At 40.7% G+C, this 19,568-nt stretch overlaps 1 protein-coding gene across 1 annotated transcript in view; it reads right to left on the reverse strand.

Annotated features, from left to right (window-relative positions):
- VSNL1 (visinin like 1) overlaps nucleotides 1-16,741 on the reverse strand; it is a 100,594-nt gene extending 83,853 nt beyond the window's left edge. The window contains exon 1 of the mRNA XM_027113786.1: nucleotides 16,499-16,741. The gene's annotated coding sequence lies outside the window, so the exon portion shown is untranslated. The remainder of the gene's footprint in view (nucleotides 1-16,498) is intronic.
- Nucleotides 16,742-19,568: the final 2,827 nt, after the last annotated feature.

Here is a 19,568-nt window from a genome sequence, read left to right on the forward strand (position 1 = left end):
TTAATCCTCTTAGAACACAGTTTAAAAAACCCTTAACACTCCTTATAAGATTCATCGCAATATGAAACCCGGCTGCTTGCTACCTAACTCTTCAGCCTCATCGAATGCCACTCTGCCAAGTTCCTTTTTAAGCTCCAGTTTCTCACCAGGTTCAATGTCAAATCCAGCTCTTTGCACCTGCTATTACCTGTGTTGGGGGCACTCTTTCTGTACCTCCTTCACCTGGCTGACTCCCGTTCTTACTTTGGATCTCAGCATAAGTCTCACTTTGTCTCTGTCCTGAATCCCTTAGATGAGGTTAGCCTCTTTGTTATACATGCCCAACAGAGCATAATCTTCCTCCTTTTTTCTCGCTGATCTTTTTTTTTTTTTTTTGCGGTACGCGCGCCTCTCACTGTTGTGGCCTCTCCCGTTGCGGAGCACAGGCTCCGAAAGAGCAGGCTGAGCGGCCATGGCTCACGGGCCCAGCCGTTCCGCGGCATGTGCGATCTTCCCGGACCGGGGCACGAACCCGTGTCCCCTGCATTGGCAGGCGGACTCTCAACCACTGCGCCACCAGGGAAGCCCTGATCAATTCTTAATCATCTGTTTATTGTGTTTTCCCTACCATAAGCTCCATGAAAGAGTCTTTTTTTTCCGCTTCTAAATTTTTCCATTACAGGGCTTCACACATAAGCCCTCAATTAAAACCTGTTAAACTGGATTTATCAATTAATGTCTACTGAACTGGATTAACTGTCGTACTCTCACAGAAGAAACTTTCAAGTCCCAAAGAGGCAACTTAAGAAATCTATTGAAAACGGATTTGTTTCAGATAGTTATCATCCATAAGGCACTTTGCCTTTCTTATAATTTTTAATCCTAAATATTTTATCATCTTTCTTGCTATTGTGCATAGAATATTTTTCCAATTTTCATTTCTGAAAGCTTTTTTGATAGACTAAAAGAAAAGGCTATTTGTTTTTGTAACTTATCTTGCATCCAGCCTCCTTTTAAAATCTTGATTAATATTTGTTTATACTTGAAACTTTGGATTTTCTCTAAATATGCTCAGCAAAAAAAAAAGATAGCTTAATCTCTTTCTCAGTGTTTGTTCTGCTTATTTCATTTTGTAATTATATTTCTTTTGCACAAGTGAAGAACAATAGAAGTCTTTAATTTTTCTCAGAGAAGGCAAGGTATAAATGTACAGAGATAAATCTGTATCTATTCCTGAGAAAAGTGGCTCATTGTGAGATTTTTGCCCAATAACACTTATACTACTTTAAAATTCTAGTAAGAAAACATGAGATTTACCTATTACATTTGGTAAAAGTAGGTAGAGATGGAACGAACTTAGAGATATCCTAGTTTAACCCTACTCATTCTACATATGAAACTAAAGCCCAGCAAGGGAAAGTGATCTGACCAAGACAAACAGCTAGAAGCAAAGCCCAGGCATGAATACCAAGATTTTATGACCTCTGGGACAATGTTTTCTATAAAAGACGTTGTTAATTAGAATTTTAGATGTGAATTTAAAACACTGTTTTTTGTGTGCTGATTTTTTCATATTACATTTAAAGAAATAAGTTGATAATCTAAATTAAAATATTTACTATAACTTAAGTTTTATTATTACTAGCACAGCAGAAGCTTCAGGTTTCCTTCAAAATCCATTTCCTTCTTCCTTAATAATAAAAACCCTAACTTATAGCAGGTGTTTTGCTAAATGTGGCTAAATTGTGGCCAGTGGCATGTATGTCAATTTTCAGGAGGTCTGACTTAGGGGAGGATCCTTAAAAGGGAAGGATGCACCCTTCATCTCCCCTTCCTCCTTCTTCCTGGTAGAAAGCACATGTGATGGCTGCAGCCAAGTTGGACCATGAGATGGAAGTGACATGTTAAGGATCATGGAGGTAAAGGGAAGAAGGAGACTGAGTCCCTGAGAACTTCGTGAAGCTCCCCTATCAACCCTGGACTGCCTACCTCTGGATTTCTTTTATATGAGTAAGAAATAAACTCTCCTATTAAGTCATTGTTATTTGGGGTTTTCTATCATTTTAAGCTGAATCTAATTCTAACTGGTTTGTTAGTAAATTACAAGGCTGTAAGCTCTTGCTCAAAAAAAAAAAAAAAGAAAGCATAATAGATGTTTAATAGAATTCTGGTTACATTCTCGAGAGTTTTAAATTTAAAATAATGATAATGATAACAATAGCTGTGAATTGACTACTGCGGGCAGACTATGGAGAGCAGTTATGAAATGGGCTCTAGGGCTTCCCTGGTGGCGCAGTGGTTGAGAGTCCGCCTGCCGATGTCAGGGGACACGGGTTCGTGCCCCGGTCCGGGAAGATCGCACATGCCGCGTAGCGGCTGGGCCCGTGAGCCATGGCCGCTGAGCCTGCGCGTCCGGAGCCTGTGCTCCGCAACGGAAGAGGCCACAACAGTGAGAGGCCCGCGTACCACCAAAAAAAAAAAAAAAAGTTAAAATGTGTAACAGTAAGAGAATAGTGAAGTAAACCTTGTCTATGCATATGGTGGAGTGTAATGTCTTAAAATTACATTTGTGAAGAGTTTTAATTGCAAGCGTGGTGTTAAGGAAAAAACATAGAATACAAATTTTAAAGAAATGAGTAGTCTCAATTAGAAAACAATATAAAGGAGGACAATATAACCTATAAATAATAGATTGTAGGTGATTTTTATTCTTTTCTCTGATTTTTCTTTTGTTTTCTGATTTTATTTTTTCTATGTTTTGCTTTCTAATTTTTCTACAGTGAGTAAATATTATTCTTTTTATTCAGAAAAAGTATTTAAAAAGAGCAAATTCCCAGCTTTCAAGGAAGCTCACTTAAGAGCTGTCCTATAAGAGTAGGGGCTTGAAGTACCACGTTTGTTCAATGAATTACCTGGAATGCCAACAGCAGCCCTCTTTAGTTCTAGTTTTTGGAGTTTTGTCAACTGAGTTTTTAAAATTAGATTTAAAAAGTTTTTTGAAAGAAAAAAGCAATCTCTCCTTCACTTAATTAAAAAAGAAAAATTCTACACTCATATCTAATCCTGGACAACCACAAAACTGGAATATTCTCACTGTTATAATGAGGCAGACTCAATCACCATGTTAACAATCAGTGGTGTCCAAGTTAGATTCAAATTCAGAGAAATAACGTGATTCTTGATTATCTACTATAGGAACCAATAACAAATAAAAATTTGGAGAAGCTAGCTGGAATGCTGTATGAATTTTTAGCCTTCCTTCTATTGTATTACCTCCCAGTGAGTTTCATTTCACAGGTGTATAGCCTTACAGACCTATTACAAAAATCTGAGTACTCTTTACCAGCAACCTCTGGTTGGCATTTTAGGAAATGGTTCCCACATAACATAGAAGAAACTGCTCACTTTACATATTCTAAATAAGCAGGCATAAGCACTATAAGAACATAACGTTACTGTCATTGGGCTATGAGTCTTCATAAATACAATGTTCTGAGTTCAAATATCCATGTTCTAGAATAAAGTACCCATTAACTTCACAAATGGTTTAGATGTACCCAATTCAGGAGGTGGCCTGTCAGTTGTACTTAGTTCTATACTTCTTGATTATGAATTCATTTAATTTCTCAATTTAAATTAAAAGCTCTTTGAGAATAGCAAATACTACTTTATTATTAAAAATTGATGGTCAATTAAATGATAGGTTTCTGCTAGGCATTTTTTTTTTTTTTTTTTTGCGGTACGCAGGCCTCTCACTGCTGTGGCCTCTCCTGTTGCGGAGCACAGGCTCTGGACACGCAGGCTCAGCGGCCATGGCTCACGGGCCCAGCCGCTCCGCGGCATGCGGGATCTTCCCGGACCGGGGCACGAACCCGCGTCCCCTGCATCGGCAGGCGGACTCCCAACCACTGCACCACCAGGGAAGCCCCTGCTAGGCATTTAATATGTATTACCTCTGGTTTTCACAACAATTTTGTGAGACAGGTTATAATTTACATTCAATATAGATCTTACAATCATTTTCCTGAACTTGAGATCGTTTTAAAGTCACAAATTTCCTTCCTTTTGATGTGGGAAACCATATAGAACTTGTCAGTGGGAGGATTCAGAGCTATTAATCACTAGCCACTCTGGCACAACTGTGGTCAAATTTCAATCCGGAAACAAAATGGGAGTCATCTCAAAGGATCAGTAGCCAAAGTACTCCAAGAAGTTTCCTCAAGCTTTTTGGCCTAGTATACCATTCATTTTCCTTTAAATTCTTTTAAGAAAGGAAACTAAAATTCACTAAAATCCTTGTATATGCCAGAGACTGTTCTAAGTGCTTTCATAGACGTTATGTTATTAATCCTTGAAATTAATCTCAGGAATATAATTCTTGTTTTCCAAAAGTAAGATAACTTGTTCAGAGCAACTAGCCTCATCTTTGAAGTCATGTCTCTTTTATCCATACCATACTTCCCTCTAGTGAGAAACATGTCTTATATAAATGTCTTATACAAAACAGGATGTTGTCTACTAGCCAACTGGTATGTGTAGACCTTATCTGGATCCTGATTCAGAAAAACTATAACAATACTTATGAGCTTGAACATTGACTAGATATTTGATGATATTAAATAATTTGGGGGGTACATAACAGTATTGTGGACATGTTTTAAAGAGTCCTTATAGATACATATATAAAAATTTATAGATGCAATGATATAGTGTCTTAATTTGTTCAAACTAAACCACTGGAGGGGGAAGGATGGGTACAGAAGTGAAGCAAAGTGACTTTAATAATGGTTAAAGCTGGGTGATGGGTACATGGGCATTATTACATCATTCTCTTCAAATGTGTATGCTTTCCATAATCAAAAAGTTTTTAAAAAGAGGGGAAAAAAGGCCTGTGTAGAAAGGTAGAGAGAGTCCTGGGTTTAAATAACACCTTTATCGCATGGTAGCTGTGTCACCTTGAACAAATTACTTTCTGAGACACAGTTTCTCAGTCATAAAATGAAGCTTACCTTGCAGACACTTACCTTGCAGAGCTGTAATGTGGATTCAATGAAGTGATGTGTGTAAATATCCAACACAGTGCCCTATACACTCTAAATTCTTTACACCAATGGCCCCCAATCTTTTTGGCACCAGGGACCGGTTTTGTGGAAGACAATTTTTCTACAGACCAGGGGTGGGGATGGTTTTGGGATGATTCAAGTGCATTACATTTATTTTGCACTTTATTTCTATTATTATTACATTGTAATATATAATGAAATAATTATACAACTCATCATAATGCTGACAGGAGGCGGAGCTCAGGCAGTACTGCGAGTCATGGGGAGCGGCTATAAATACAGATGGAGCTTCGCCTGCTCACCCGCTGCTCACCTCCTGCCGTGCGGCCCAGTTTCTAACAGGTCACAGACCGGCACCTGTCTGTGGCCGGGGGTTGGCGACCCCTGCTTTACACCATTACTATTTAATGTTATTACAAAGTATAAATTATCTCTGTTTTCATTTCCTTGCTCTCCTGACTTAGCCTAGAGATAACTTCTAATATTCAGATGAATCTGATCTTGGTTAAGAGCCAGAGATGAATGATATAAGCCCTCTGTGTACATGGTCATCTACAGAGCACCTCTTTGGAAGGATATCTCTTTTCCAGTTTCTCCTGTACCGCTGGTGACCTGGATCCAGACCACCTTCCTCTGCCGCTCCACTTCACACCAGTTGCTTCTTTCTAATACCTACACCAGCAATTCTGGCCTACACCTCTTGTTTTATGAATGAATCATATGCTATTTTGTATTCTTCCTTTTATAACCAGTTTACTGAATGGGTTAGCTATATAGCTTTATTTTCTCATCACTGCCTCAAATATGCTCTACTGTGTCTCCCTTTTCCCTTCCAGGATGATATTTTGGGCTGATCTATATCTTTTCAGGTAACAGAAAAGTGGTTGTTTCTAAGGTATTAAAAATTTCAGTCTAATTTAAATGTAAATTTCCACTATATATCTAACCCGATCTCTCCTTTCTCAGTTCAATTTTGAACTAAGCAGTGGAGAAGAGATTGTAATCTGTTCTTTATCCTGCTTGCTTCCCTCCTCCATCGTTTGCTCTGCTTCTCTAGGGAGGCGGGCAAGAAAAGGAGGTTAGATAGGAAATGGGCAAAGTTTTACTTGACTGGTACTGGTGTAACCTGGTCATTGACACCCTTTGTGAGTCAGATGCCCAGATGCTGCTTCTCATAATCCTGGGTGTTTGTGAATTCTTTAGTAGCTCCTGATTAGAAACTTCCAAACTTTACAACTGATTGATGGGGCAATGTACATTTGACTTGCTACCACTCCTATTCAACTGCCCTCCAGTGGCACACCTCTCTAAAAGGGACCTAAAAATTTATCAGACATATCTCCTTTCAAGGAACTTCCAGTTTCATAGGACAGCTGGCACATATACAGGTAACTATGAGTCCAGATGCGATAAGAAGCCTGAGAGATAACTCTTGGCTAGGATGACTAGAGAAGGATCCCTAGGAAAGAATCAGATTTTGATCATCAGGGCTGTGGAAGCTCATGAGAAATGATTTCCATTGTCCCTGAGGAGAAGCCACTGTCCCTGCTGGAACGCACTAAGAGGCACAGAGCTTGTCTAAAATGGATTCCCTTTGGACACATGCACGTGTGGGTCTCTTTTGTTTCTTCCATCAGTTTTCCCTGCCCTTACATTGTTCAGATCTACATATACCTGCTGAATCCAGGAATGGAAGGCCCAGTTATTCTGATAGACCTCTTTATCCCATTAGGATAAAAATCTTATTTCCAAAGCTTCCCTGCTGGAACAAACACATGGGCATGCCACGGTTGCCATGGTTCCACTAGACTCTCTCTGAAAACTGAGACATGCTTACTCCACTGAAGAATGCTATGGGCTCAACTACAACATGAGAAATCCTGAGAAAAATATAAAAGATATAGATGTAGCTCAAATCTTAAATAATTTAGGTTTTCCCTCCAGAATTATTTTATTTCGAAATCACGTTTTCAGTTTAACTGTGTAAAAACCTGGTTACAGTTATCATGTATTTGTTATTCTATCCTAGGAGCTGAGGTGGGGGAGGATAGGGGACAGGGGACTTATTTTGGCAGACATACCTCAATGCAATAATTTGCACAAGATCAGTACTTTGATTCTTAAATTATCTTTTAAAATAAAAGATAAACTAAAATTCTAAAGTTGAATAATAATTATAAATTTCTTACCATTACATGGTACTATACAATCTACATAGTAAGTTCAAAGTCATATCAATCTCACAATAATTCCTAACTAGAGAGGGTAGGCAATCTCATATCTATTTTCACATGACAAAACTAAAACTCAGAAAAGTAAAGTAACTTTTCCAGGACTTCACACTTAACGATACCTAAAACATGGCTGTGATGCCTGAAGCACACAATTAATGACTCCTAGTCTTAACGTACTTTCCATTACATAGTTCAGTTTTTGTCCTTTTCTGACTGGGTTCTTTAGAATTACAATAAGATGGTAACAAGCATATTTCAACATAAGTTCTCTGTGCAAACAGGTTTGGAAACATAAGGTTAAGCGAAGTAAGCAGATACTGGGTCTTTACAACAGGACCACTCAGATTTATTATTAATATGAAAATATGCACTGAAAATATTTAAGAGTGGGGTGTAGGAAGCACTATTTACCTCGAAAAACGTTTCCACAAAACTCTTCGAGGGGAAATAACTACCAGTGTCTTGGAAATATTTCTTTAAAGAAACAAAGTCTAGGGCTTCCCTGGTAGCGCAGTGGTGGAGAGTCCGCCTGACGATGCAGGGGACACGGGTTCGTGCCCTGGTCCGGGAAGATCCCACATGCCGCGGAGCGGCTGGGCCCGTGAGCCATGGCCGCTGAGCCTGCGCGTCCGGAGCCTGTGCTCCACAACGGGAGAGGCCACAACAGTGAGAGGCCCGCGTACCACAAAAAAATAAATAAATAAATAAATAAATAAAAAGAAACAAAGTCTAAAATGTCCTTACCACCAAATTTAAACCACCTTCCCTTTCAACTCTGCCACTTCACCTAGAATGAGAAAACTTTCAAAAGGGCTTCCTTTTAATGCCATTTCAAAAGTGTTGATTTGTTATAAGGCTATTTGCTCTTAAATATTTTGCTTAAAATGTAAAACAATCTATGACAGTATATTGAGCTTATTGTGTGCCTATCATGTATATGTGTACGTATGTATGTAGGTAGGTATGTAACTGTATGTAGCTGCACCTCTCCCTCACCCTCGCTTTGAGAGCCGTTCTCTGCTCTTGGCCAACGTGCATTAGTGCACACTTCTACAAATGCTCAACAAACAAAGGCTCTGAGAGGCCAACCCTGCCATGAACATGCTCTGCAATAGTATTGTGTGCTCCACTAAGGATTCCCTTTCTGCCATTTATTTGATGTTATCTGATGGACATTTGATGGACCAAAAATATGTAAGTTTGATAATGCCAGCCAGACCTGACACCAAGAAGTGAAGTAAGGATGTCATTAGAATGTTTCAAACGCACTCAGGGCACCTCAGAAAAAGGTAAAGGAAGGAGAAGATAAAGGTTGGAAGATAATTAAAGGTTAGCAGATATCCTCCAACATAATTTATGAAGAGCATTATAAATCACTGGATGGGGATGGATTGTTCATTAACTGAACATTAGTCAATAGAAGCTTTGGGAACTTTAGTAGGAGGCATGTCTTAAATGAATGGAGAACTTTTCCAAACAGATGCAGGAACATGGGTCTATGCTAAGGCATTGATTCATTCAGTATACCTTCTCTAGGACCACACTCACCATGCTACCTGGGATATGTGTGTATTTGCTATTATTTAACCACCAGAAAATTAGGACAAATATACCTAGAAAGAGCAGAACACCTAAGTGTCCTGCTAGGAGAAATGGTGAAATGCAGGAGGGAAGGTAGAGGTCCGAAGGGGGAGGAAGAATTATTTACTATGCACTAAGCTCTTTTAGGTGGTATGGATATCTATATCTATATCTATATATCTATATCTACATCTATATATCTATATCTTGAGAACACCATATATATATGTATATATATATATGAAGATTCCTATAAGGTAAATATATGATCCCATTTCACAAGTAAGAAAAAAAGCCCCCCAAATTAATTAGAATCAAAAGTCCTACCCAATTCTGTGAATCATCCAATACTCCTACTACACAAAATAGCCTCAGAATTTAGGTGCAACTTTTGCAGACTTCAAAAGGAGAAAAGGATGCTCCTTTTTAACTCCAGATAAGAAATATACTTGAAATTCCTTAGTAAGTAGGGCAGGAAATAGGGGGAGAAGGGAGGAAAAAGCTGAGGAGAAGTGAAAAGCCTCTTAGAAGACCTAAAGACAGTAAGGCCATTTTGGATTTGTGTGTGTGTGTGTGTATGTGTATAGGGGTTGGAAACACGTTTTCAGTTCAGTGGGAAAAAGGGATTAGGAGGTATATTTTCCTTATCATAAAAGCCCTAGGAGAAAAAAATGAAGGAGTAGATTGTATGATCATATGAGTCCTCCCACAGATACATTTGAAAGATAAGTCATGAAATTAGTTGGAGTAATAAGGGAGGTGAGCAGAGAGTATCAGACAGAAATCTCTTTTTTGGAAGATATTAAAGGATAGAAGTATCATCGTATAATATTTAAACCAAAGGCAAAACTCTTGAAATATTTTCACTGAGTTTCAGTGACCCACTGGAGGCTTGGGTGGGAGGCAAGGGCCACATTATTTAGCTACATGGGAAAATAATTAATAGATGACCTTAAAATGTATTCAATAAGGAAACAAGCTTAAAAATGTCCTCTTATTTCCATATTCTGTTGTGTCTAATTATATGCTGGTATTATATGGTAGGGAGATGGTGGTAAAGAAAAGTTATAATGGAAATGGGATGCATTTAAAGAAAGAATGAGAGAAATGGGAAGTTTGAGGTCTCAGTGTAGGTACTTCTAGAAATTTTTTCCTCTATGCATCTATACCACATTTTTATTTCACTTGACGTACTGAACTGTACTTATCTTCCTCATTAGGAATAACTTCCTTGAAGGCTGACATTGTATTTTATTTAATCCTGATTCCACAGCGACTACACAGTGCTTGGCACACTTACTTAATAGATATTTGTTTTACAAGGTAGGTTAAGCACTGTTAACTGTTCACTGGTCATAGCTCAATACCTTATTCAGAGGTTCCATTATGAGTGGAATTACTACAGCTCAGAGACTAAAGTGGTTTAGGAACCATTGATTTCTGATGAAAGGAATGATAGTGATGACAATGACTATCATTAATTGCACACTTTCAATAATGAGGCATTGTGTTATATCCTTTAATACATAGTCTTCTGTTCTCTGTTCAAGAATCCTGTGAATTACTATTTTAAATGGAAACTGAGGCTAAGAGGTTAAACAACATATTCAAGGTCATAGAACTAATAAACTGTGGAACTAGGGATTTTTATCTAAATGTATCTAGCTTGAAAACTCTTGTTTTACATTTCCTCCTATAGTTTCTTTTGAGTCAACTGAAACCTTCGCGAGGGTTGAGGAATTTTTCCATTTACTAACTAAAAATGGGGGAAGACTGGATGGTTTTCACCTCACTCTGAGGAATAAATACCTTTATAAACATTTAAAAGAAAAACTAACAATTTTGTTTAGAATTTAAACTTATTTCACAATTTCTTTTTTATTTTTCATAAAATTTCCCATATGAGTAAGCAAACACCAAGCACCTTATGTATATATTTAAGAAACACTTGAACTCCTGGAATAAACAAAATTGATAGTCTTTCATCAACTCATAACGTCAAAAGCCAAAGAATTCCAGAAGTTGCTAATTGAAAATCAGACTTGTACAGCACTATTTCATACATTAAAGATAAAATATTATATTAGTAAACATGTCAACTTTATTGATAATGCTTAATGGGCCCCCAATGGGAAATTTCACTCAATTTAAGACTGGGTTTCAAGAAATCAGAAATAAACATGCTAATCACAAATTAATAAAGCCAAGGCAAAATGTAAAACACCAGATTCCTGCAGCACCAGAATCTACTATTCTAAGAAGCCTTCAAATGCAATAAACATGCTAAAGTATGATACAACAGAAATATTAGTATCTAGTTGTTCACATTGGAAAAAATTTACCGAGGCTACAAAGCACATTTAACATGTTAATAATTTGCAAAAAATCTATTTACATTCAGCTCTTCAAAAGTTTCAGAGCCCAAGAGATAATAAACAAGATCCAAAGAAAGGAGAAAAAAATACACTTAAAGTGACAGATTTCTTTTTCAGAAAAATCCCTATTCGAGCAAGAATAAAGAAAAACAGTATTCATTCTATAGATCTATAATAATTGCAAGTAAATTTAACTGATTTGTTAACACTTTGCCTTTTATGAGCAATACTTCAAAAAAATGAAATCTTTTCAATCAAGAGAGTCCTTCTTTCTATAAAAACTTCAGCAATTATTGCATTAGATATATTGAGCTTGAAGGCTACTTGGTGAATGAGAGTACTCCAAGTCTTAATTGTAATAGAGAACAAAAGGAAATAGGTTGTTCACCTGAAAATAATACAAGAAATGGTTAGAAATGCAGTGCATTGTCTTAAAAAAAAACCCAGAAAAACAATTGATGGCTACACAGCAGGTCATCTGTGTTAGAACTGCAGTAAAGGAAGGCAGTGGAGAAATCCAGAGAAAACAAAAGAATCATGGACAAATTATCTGACTTGCATGCTTTAAGTTAGCTGATAAGGGTATAGAACATCTCTTTAATGTATTCACAGACACCTTATTATTAAAGTGTCAAACCTCTTTGAGGATTCTTCAGTAATTTGCTATTCCATTTCTGTTTCATTCATTAAGCAGTTTCTAAAGCACCCCCAAGATCCCATTTGTGGAGTTCTCAATGAATGAAGCTGGAAGCAACTCAAACTATTTTGATTCACTTAAAAGAGCATAAGCCGTCTTTAGAAACAAACTGTAAATGAGAAATCTCAAACTGTAAATGAGAAATGTTATGGTCCCTTCACAATGTGAACACGTTAAAATAATTCCATAGCTTGAGACCCATGATCTAAATAATTGGTACACATATCTACCATAGTCTAGATTTACATATTGATACCAATTCTTATAAATAGGTAAAAATAATATACATTTTTACTTATTAAGAAATAAAAGGGAGTATACTCTGTAAGTGGATTAAAAAGCATGCTTAAAGGTATTAATATAGTGCTTTTATGTCTTCACTGAAAGTAAAGTATAGAATAACTTTTAGTCTAGATTTTCCTTTTAGTAACATAAAGATATTTAAAGCAATTCTAATTCTGTGCATGATTTTAGTATAAATGATTTAATTTCTTGACATAATTAACAAGTTACATGTAACTGATTCTTCTGAGAACAAATATTTAATTGAGAAATATTACAGAGTATCTATAAAAGACATTGTATAGACATTGTGGAAATATGAAAAAGATCATTAAAATCTCTGCCCTTGTGAAATGTGCTTTCACTTTGCAGATATGTCTTTAAGATAAAAATGTTCCTTACTCTACTATATTTTTTACGTGCTGAAGGGATGGATTAGGTAACTTACATGGATCCCATCCAGTTCATATACTCTATAAATTATGTGAATTAACCACTGGATAGTAGAAATATCACTCATTTATTAATTTATCTCTGCACCATTTGATACTTTAGGAAATTAATATATTTATATCTACTAAATGCAACTGAGGTGGACATTGTCACTTTCAACCTTAGATTAACTGAATGGGATCCCCTCGATAAGAAGAACCTTCCTAACTTCCTAAAGAATCACTAATCGTAGGAGCATAAAAATTACTCCATACAAAGAAAAAGACGTTTAAACAACATTAAATATATTTCGCTCTTGCGAATTAGGAAACCACACATTTCATATCGCTATTATACTGTCATTCTATGAAATTCCACAGGGAGCTCCTCAGCAATGTTTGGAATCCATACCTATATACAACCCAAATAGAAAACCTATAGCTTGCCCAGGACAACATTTCTAACCATGCTATCCTATTACAGAATGACCAGCAAATCAAAGCCGGACGCTTAGCAGCTACAAGTCTCTGATATCTGCAGAAGCTATGTGGTGTTCACAATAGCTTGGACATGCCTGTTTTCAGAACAGGATAGCAAGACGAGGTGACATCTGACCCAAGAGCATTTGTTAGGGACAGACTCTACGGGACAGAGCTTCAGTAAAGGTTTACCGTGAGGGAAGTGGTTAAATTGAACTGTTGATTGGGGAATGTGTTGAGAAACTCACCACCTGGCTTCCTTAGCTTCCTCAACAATTTCCAAGTGTATTTAGCTCTCAAACGAGGAAGAGACGCAGACTTTGTCTTTCTCAAGCCTCCACTAATGTTTCAGCTTTTTCAGGTAAAAATTCCTGGCATTTCCCCAAAGGGGACATTTGTGCTGGTTTCAGTCTCTTTCTGAGTGCCTGCGAGAAGCGACAGGAATGCCTGGATTATCTTTAAAACGCCTAGAGCTTTATTGCACAGGCACTCAGGAAATGTTTATGAAAGGGAGAAAATGAGGGAGAAATAGAGAAAGAAAATGAACAGAAAGGAGAAAAAAAGAAGGAAAGAGAAGGGCCAATTAGGCAGGTATTATTGCCTGCTTTGCAGTCCCTGTCCAGCAAGACGGCACTTTAAAAGCTCTAAAGGTTTTAAAAAGCTGCACTGCTCTCCTCTACAGCGCCTGCTTCAGGTAGCATGATTCAGGCGTCTTCCTTCAGTCTTCCCGCCCAGCCCCCAGCCCCTTTCTCTGCAGGTGGCTTCATCTGGAGCATTTCCATGAAGGCTGGAGACAGGCAGCTCTGATTTGGGTTCTGCCTTCTAGGAGCCAAAGGAGAGCTGGCAGAGCCTGCTGTGTGTTTACACTGCAGCTTCCTCACTCCACTAGGTCCCAGTGCCTGTAGCTGCAGCAGTGCTGGAGGAGGTGAGACAGGTAGAAAAGAGGGAAGGCACCTACAGTTTCTCAGAAGGCTGGATTCCTTAAAGGATCCTGGGGAATAGAGCAGAGAGGGGATACAAATGGGTCTGGACAGTTTTCAAACAGGAGCTGAAGATTCCAACTGGTTTGCCAGTTCTCTCCAAAAACTTGAAGGATTCTAAAGAAATGGACTGAGAAGCTAGGAAGGCCAGACTAAACATCTAATGAGGTGGGTATATCAGAAGTGAGGGACAATAGAAAAAAGAGACAGAGACCTTACCAAAAAAAAAAAAAAAAGCAAGGCAGAGAAGAGAGATGCAATGGTATGAAAAGGGACCCTGGGACTCTCTCAACCGATGTGCTGGGAAGCAGGCAATTATTTATGTCCTTGAGGATGCTGTAAGTACAGAGAGAAGGGAACACTTCCACTCAACAATACGTTTTAATTCTTTATTCCATAGACTAGAAGTTAATTGACTTTCCCCTAGCTCCATGGCCCTGAGCCTCAATTTTCTCATCTGTAAAACAACAGGTTTGGACTAGATGCTTTCGAAGGTCTCTGCCCAATGTTTTCCTCTATAACTGTCAGCCTATGAAGCAAGGTATCTGAGAGCAAACATCTATGAGCTTTCACACCAGGTTTCCCCTACTTTCTCCACCACCCATTTATCAATGCAGCGCTACACCTGCACTATTCAGGGAGCTGATTCCAATTTTCAGGGTTGACGAGGAGTATGGCTCAATTATGACAAATGATTGGTCCTTCTGCCCTGGAGTAAAGAAGGGAGGGACAGAGAAGGCAGTATGATTTACACTTTGGGTTTCCAAGGAGAGGATATTCTCGAATTTTCTATTTCAAATTTCATCCACTTCAATAAATTATAAATTCCTTCAAAGGGTTCCAGATAGCCAGACTGACTGAAGAGCCAAAAGTCCTATAATGATCTATCCTATTTGGGGCAAAATTTATTTCATTTCATCCCAGATATTGGATCTACTTTTTCCATGGAAATCCAGCACACACTGGTCATGCTCTTCTCTTGTCTGCCTGCCTCATGCCCTTCTGCCAGCCTGCTTCAGTGCAGCATTTTCTGGGGTTATTAACACCCAAGTTTAATGAGAGTATACTCATGAGTGAGGTGTTCAATGAAGCAGGACGCCCCTCCCCCTCCGCCAGCAACAACACACATATGTAGGCAGTTTAAATGGCAGTGAGGATAAAATGTGTCTTCCCAAGAGTTTCATTTTTAATTTGTCTCAACGTGAAACCCCTTTAAATTGAAAAAATTAATATGTAGAAACACAACTCCCTTGCTCCTCCCGTCTTCAAGTGGGCTATGACACACAGATAGTATACACTTGTTTTTACTACACCCACTAGCATTTCCATTTCATTTCAGTCTCCAAAACATGGCCAGGAGGACAACTCTAGAAAAATGGATTCCCACTCTGACATCTCACAGGGCACTGATCCGTGCAGTGCTGAGCGCCTCCAGGGAGCATCACCATTTCCTGCCCCCTCCCCCAATTCACCAGAGCCCCTGATTTCCACGGGGGTTTGACCTTGCAAAGACCCTTCTTCCGTTTCTGGGCAAGGAAGAACCCATTTTAACTCAAAACACAGAACGACCTTTTCTCCTTTAAAGAAACACTACCAAAGGTAAAACATCTGGGTTTACATTTTTCAACCCTGCATTCCGGAATGTGAATACAGGATGCAAAGGCAGGTAACCAGTTTGGATCTGACGATCCCCATTCAGAGGCTCTGAGTCTCAGACTCTGTTCAGAATAGACCGGGCTGACAGGGCGGTTGAACATCTTTCCTTTTTTTGCCCATTCACCATCGTGATGAAAAATCAAAACCGAAAAATTATTTACTCATTTCTAAATACTAACAGAGAAATGTGCTTCTAGCGCCTAGCTCTGTGGTTCTAAACACTAACATCCCACTTGGAAACCAACCCTGGTTTCCACACCATCTCGTCCACTCAGTTTTACTTAGCAAACACGTTCGCTGCTCTTCCACGGTGAGAAAAATGGTGCACCAGCCCCACGGATGACAGTTTGGTACTTAACTGCAACCGCTCAAGAGTTTTATCAGCACCCGGAAAACTTCACAGTCGGTCAATTAGCTACTTAAATCTGTGTAAGGAAATCTGCCTACTTAGCGACAAACTTAAAAAGCACCTCTGTTTCACCTATCTTAAATCTAGCCTAAGACAATCCCCCAAACACGCTGCATATAAACATTCCCCCTTCCCCCGCCCCCGTTATTCCAAAAGGTCCCTCATGGACTAACAGTACGTTCATATCACCAGCATTAACCAAAGCAACTGTCACCGTGCATTTAGATGTGTCTATGCAAAGCAAAGTAAGTGACAATAGCCAAAGCATCTCCCAGACAACTGGCTGCACTACACATGCAGAAATGCCACAAAGATCGTATTTTCTACTTACTGTTATAGCGCTGCCCACGGTCACTTAGCGAAAATGATAAAACTCAACAGTTCTTTGTAAATAAATATATGTACATATATTTAATTCGGATAAACGGTTAAGCCGTCTCCGTGTATGGTTCTCTCACGCTCTTTTTTTCTGTGGAGCTCTAGACTGCTTAAATTCCTCTTGAATCGCGCCTTGCAAGCCCAGCAGTCGCTGCAGCACGCTCCGGTAAGTCTCTGCTGCAGATTGGGAATCCCATAGAAAACCTACGGTCCCTGGAGCCGGATGCGCAGGCGCTGGAGCCGCCGCCTCTCCAGGCACCCCCTCCCCTTTCCCCTCCTTCCTCCTCCCCCCTCCCTCCTCCCTCCTCCCTCCTCCTCCGGGCTCCGCAGCCCAGCTTGGAGAGATCTGGCGCCGCGACCAAAAGCAGTCAGGCATTGGCGCATGCTCAGTTGGAGGGGCTCGGAGCTTCTGAGAGTGGATTCCATGTCTCCAGATTTTAGCAGAAACGCAAAAGGAAAGTAGCTAAGAAAAGGGAGCCTGGCCACTCGAGCAACCTTCACCTGGGCTGGCAGAGCGGGCTAGGCTCACCACGCCCCGCGGTTACCCCGTCTGGTGGTGAAGGCTGAGGCCAGAGCTGGGACACGTGGAGCCTGCTTTTCCCTCCACCCTCATGCCTAGAGGGCCCCCGGCCCACTCTTTGAGGGGCTGCAAGGGGAAGGAGAAAACTGCAGAAATTCCTTTCTCTGAAGGAAGAGTTCCCAGCAAGCTGTGAGCGCGTCTTCCCGGCTCACTGTCGAGGAAACTGTTATGGTGGGCACTTTGTGCGGGCCATTTCTTCCGAGGGTCTTATACTGGGAGTACAGGGAGCCAGGCCTTCTAGTACCCCACTACTCGGGAGGGTCCTGGTCCAGAACGGCGTTGGAGAAATGTGTGTTGAAGGGAGGTGGCTCTGAAGCTTCTTGTCCTGGGTGACCTTGGGCAAATCATGCTAATCATCAACCAACGGTTAATAATAAGCACCTTGTTTATGCACTAAATATATTTTATTGAATGTGCTTTGGGTGGGGCTGGGGAGGGGATAGTGAAGGGGAGGGAATGAAACTTCCTCGGAATCCTGGGTTGAGGGATTGGACTAAGCCATTTTATAAAGCCCCTTTCTGTGTCCTTGAAGGACACACATTTGCCAGCCCTCCCGGGATCCTGACTGTCCTAGCCAAAGCCTGGAAGACTTGTCAAGGAGTAGTGCCCAGTAAATGTTTGGTGGCTTGCCTACCAGGAAAGCAAGAATTCTTACATGTTCCCAACCTGATCAGTTTCCTTAAGTGTGTTGTTTGTACATTCGCTTATTTCAACAATTATTCAGTGACCTCCTGCCTACTGACCTTAGGCACTTTTCAATGCCTTGGGGATAAAGGCAGCGAACAAAATCCCTGTTGAGGTTTACATTCAGGTGGTAATTTTCAAGAGAGGGAAATTCTGGAAGGTCGACTTTCTCTTTAAGCAGAGAGTTTTACGATTTGCAGAGTGCCTTCAAATTCCTTATCACGTCCAGGAAAACTGCCGTTTTGGGTTCTGAGGACACCATGAGTATCTCCCTTGGCCAAAGGGCTCGAGGCAGACAAACCTCCATTGCTAGGAGGGAGTCTACCCCTGACTGCTAGTAGGGGGCGTCCAGCTTGGAAGAACCTGAGGCTACTTAAGCAAAGATCAAGAGAAACTCCGCCGGACAACTCTCAGGCTTTGGAAGGCTAGTGTTCGGTGAGGGCCTCTGCGGTGACGCCTAAGCCGCTGCCTCGAGCTCAAGGCCAACCTGGACCGCCCACAGGTCAGGAACGCGCGCCCCTGGGCCAGACGCCTCGGGCAGGTGGCGCAGAGCGGGAGAGCGCTCCCGGGACTCCCCGGACAAGGCTTTCCGAGGTGCCCTCCCGGCAGGGCTCTTCCGCGCGGTGCCGGTGAACGCGGAAACCCGGAGCGTGGATTAGCGCGGAGCAGGGCGCGCGGCCCCAGCGTGCTGCGGCAGCCGAACAGGTTGTGAATCTGGCGGGCGCCAGCGCTGCGCTCCCCGGCCGCGATAAGCACTGCGTAGCGGGGCTCGCCCGTCCCGATTCTTTCTGTTTCTCGGGATGGGGTGAGGGCAAAAGTCAGTTCTCGATAAGTCGCTTTGTTCGCTCACGGACACAACCTCCAGAGCTTTCAAAGTGATTTCCAGTCTTTTGTCGATTTGCCCTACTCTAGCATTTTACGCTGTGCTCTCTGGTTTCTCTCCAGAGAACAGTCTCCGCGCTGCAAACCGCATCAACCGTAGGGGGTCATGATGCCATTTCTTTGCTTCGAGGAGATGTACTTATTTATCGCGCCCTGGAGGTCTCTTTCGTGGCAATGTTAGGTCGTTGATGACTTACTGACAACTTGTGTGTCGGGAAAAATGAACACTGATACTTTAGACCGTGTTGTGCTGTAGGGGAGATGTGATTGAGAAGCGTGCGCGTTTGTGAAGCAGCTTTGTCTAATTGGGCAAGAAGATTTTGCTTGTTAGTTGTATTTGCACTGAAGTGCTGTTTGGCGATACTTAATTTTTAAGCTCCAGTTATTGTGCACCTTTATCTTTTTAAGCTCATTTGTTGTTTAAAAATTGTAGGTGTGTGTGATGCCTTTTATATATGCAACACGAAGTCACAGTAGGGAAGCCCATCCTAAAAACATCGAAGGGATAATTATCATTTAAATTACAGAAAGCAGGTCCCCTCTATAGCATGGTAGAATGATCTTTAAAAGAGGACTGTGGTAGGGACACTAAAAAATGAGGGAGCCCTGTGTTTCTTCCCTTTTTCAGTCATTTTCAGTTGTGATTACAGAAGAGCAGAGATGCGCTGCCCTGGGGTAGAGGGACTGGGACACCGCACCGTGTTTAGTAAAGAAGCTGTCAGCTGCAGCAGTTGTCGCATAACTTGAAGCTTTGTCCCCAGCACTGCGGACCGCCCGCGGTGTCAGCTTTCACATCCTGGAGATTTGGGGGAGAGAGAGAGGGGGTACGTCGGGGACAGGAGGAGGGAAGGGGAAGGTGCTTTAGGGAGAGGGTTGT

The sequence above is a fragment of the Aethalodelphis obliquidens genome, unplaced genomic scaffold (assembly GCF_003676395.1).
Source record: "Aethalodelphis obliquidens isolate GAN/ISIS:26980383/991018 unplaced genomic scaffold, ASM367639v1 scaffold12, whole genome shotgun sequence".
Taxonomy (NCBI): Eukaryota; Metazoa; Chordata; class Mammalia; order Artiodactyla; family Delphinidae; genus Aethalodelphis; species Aethalodelphis obliquidens.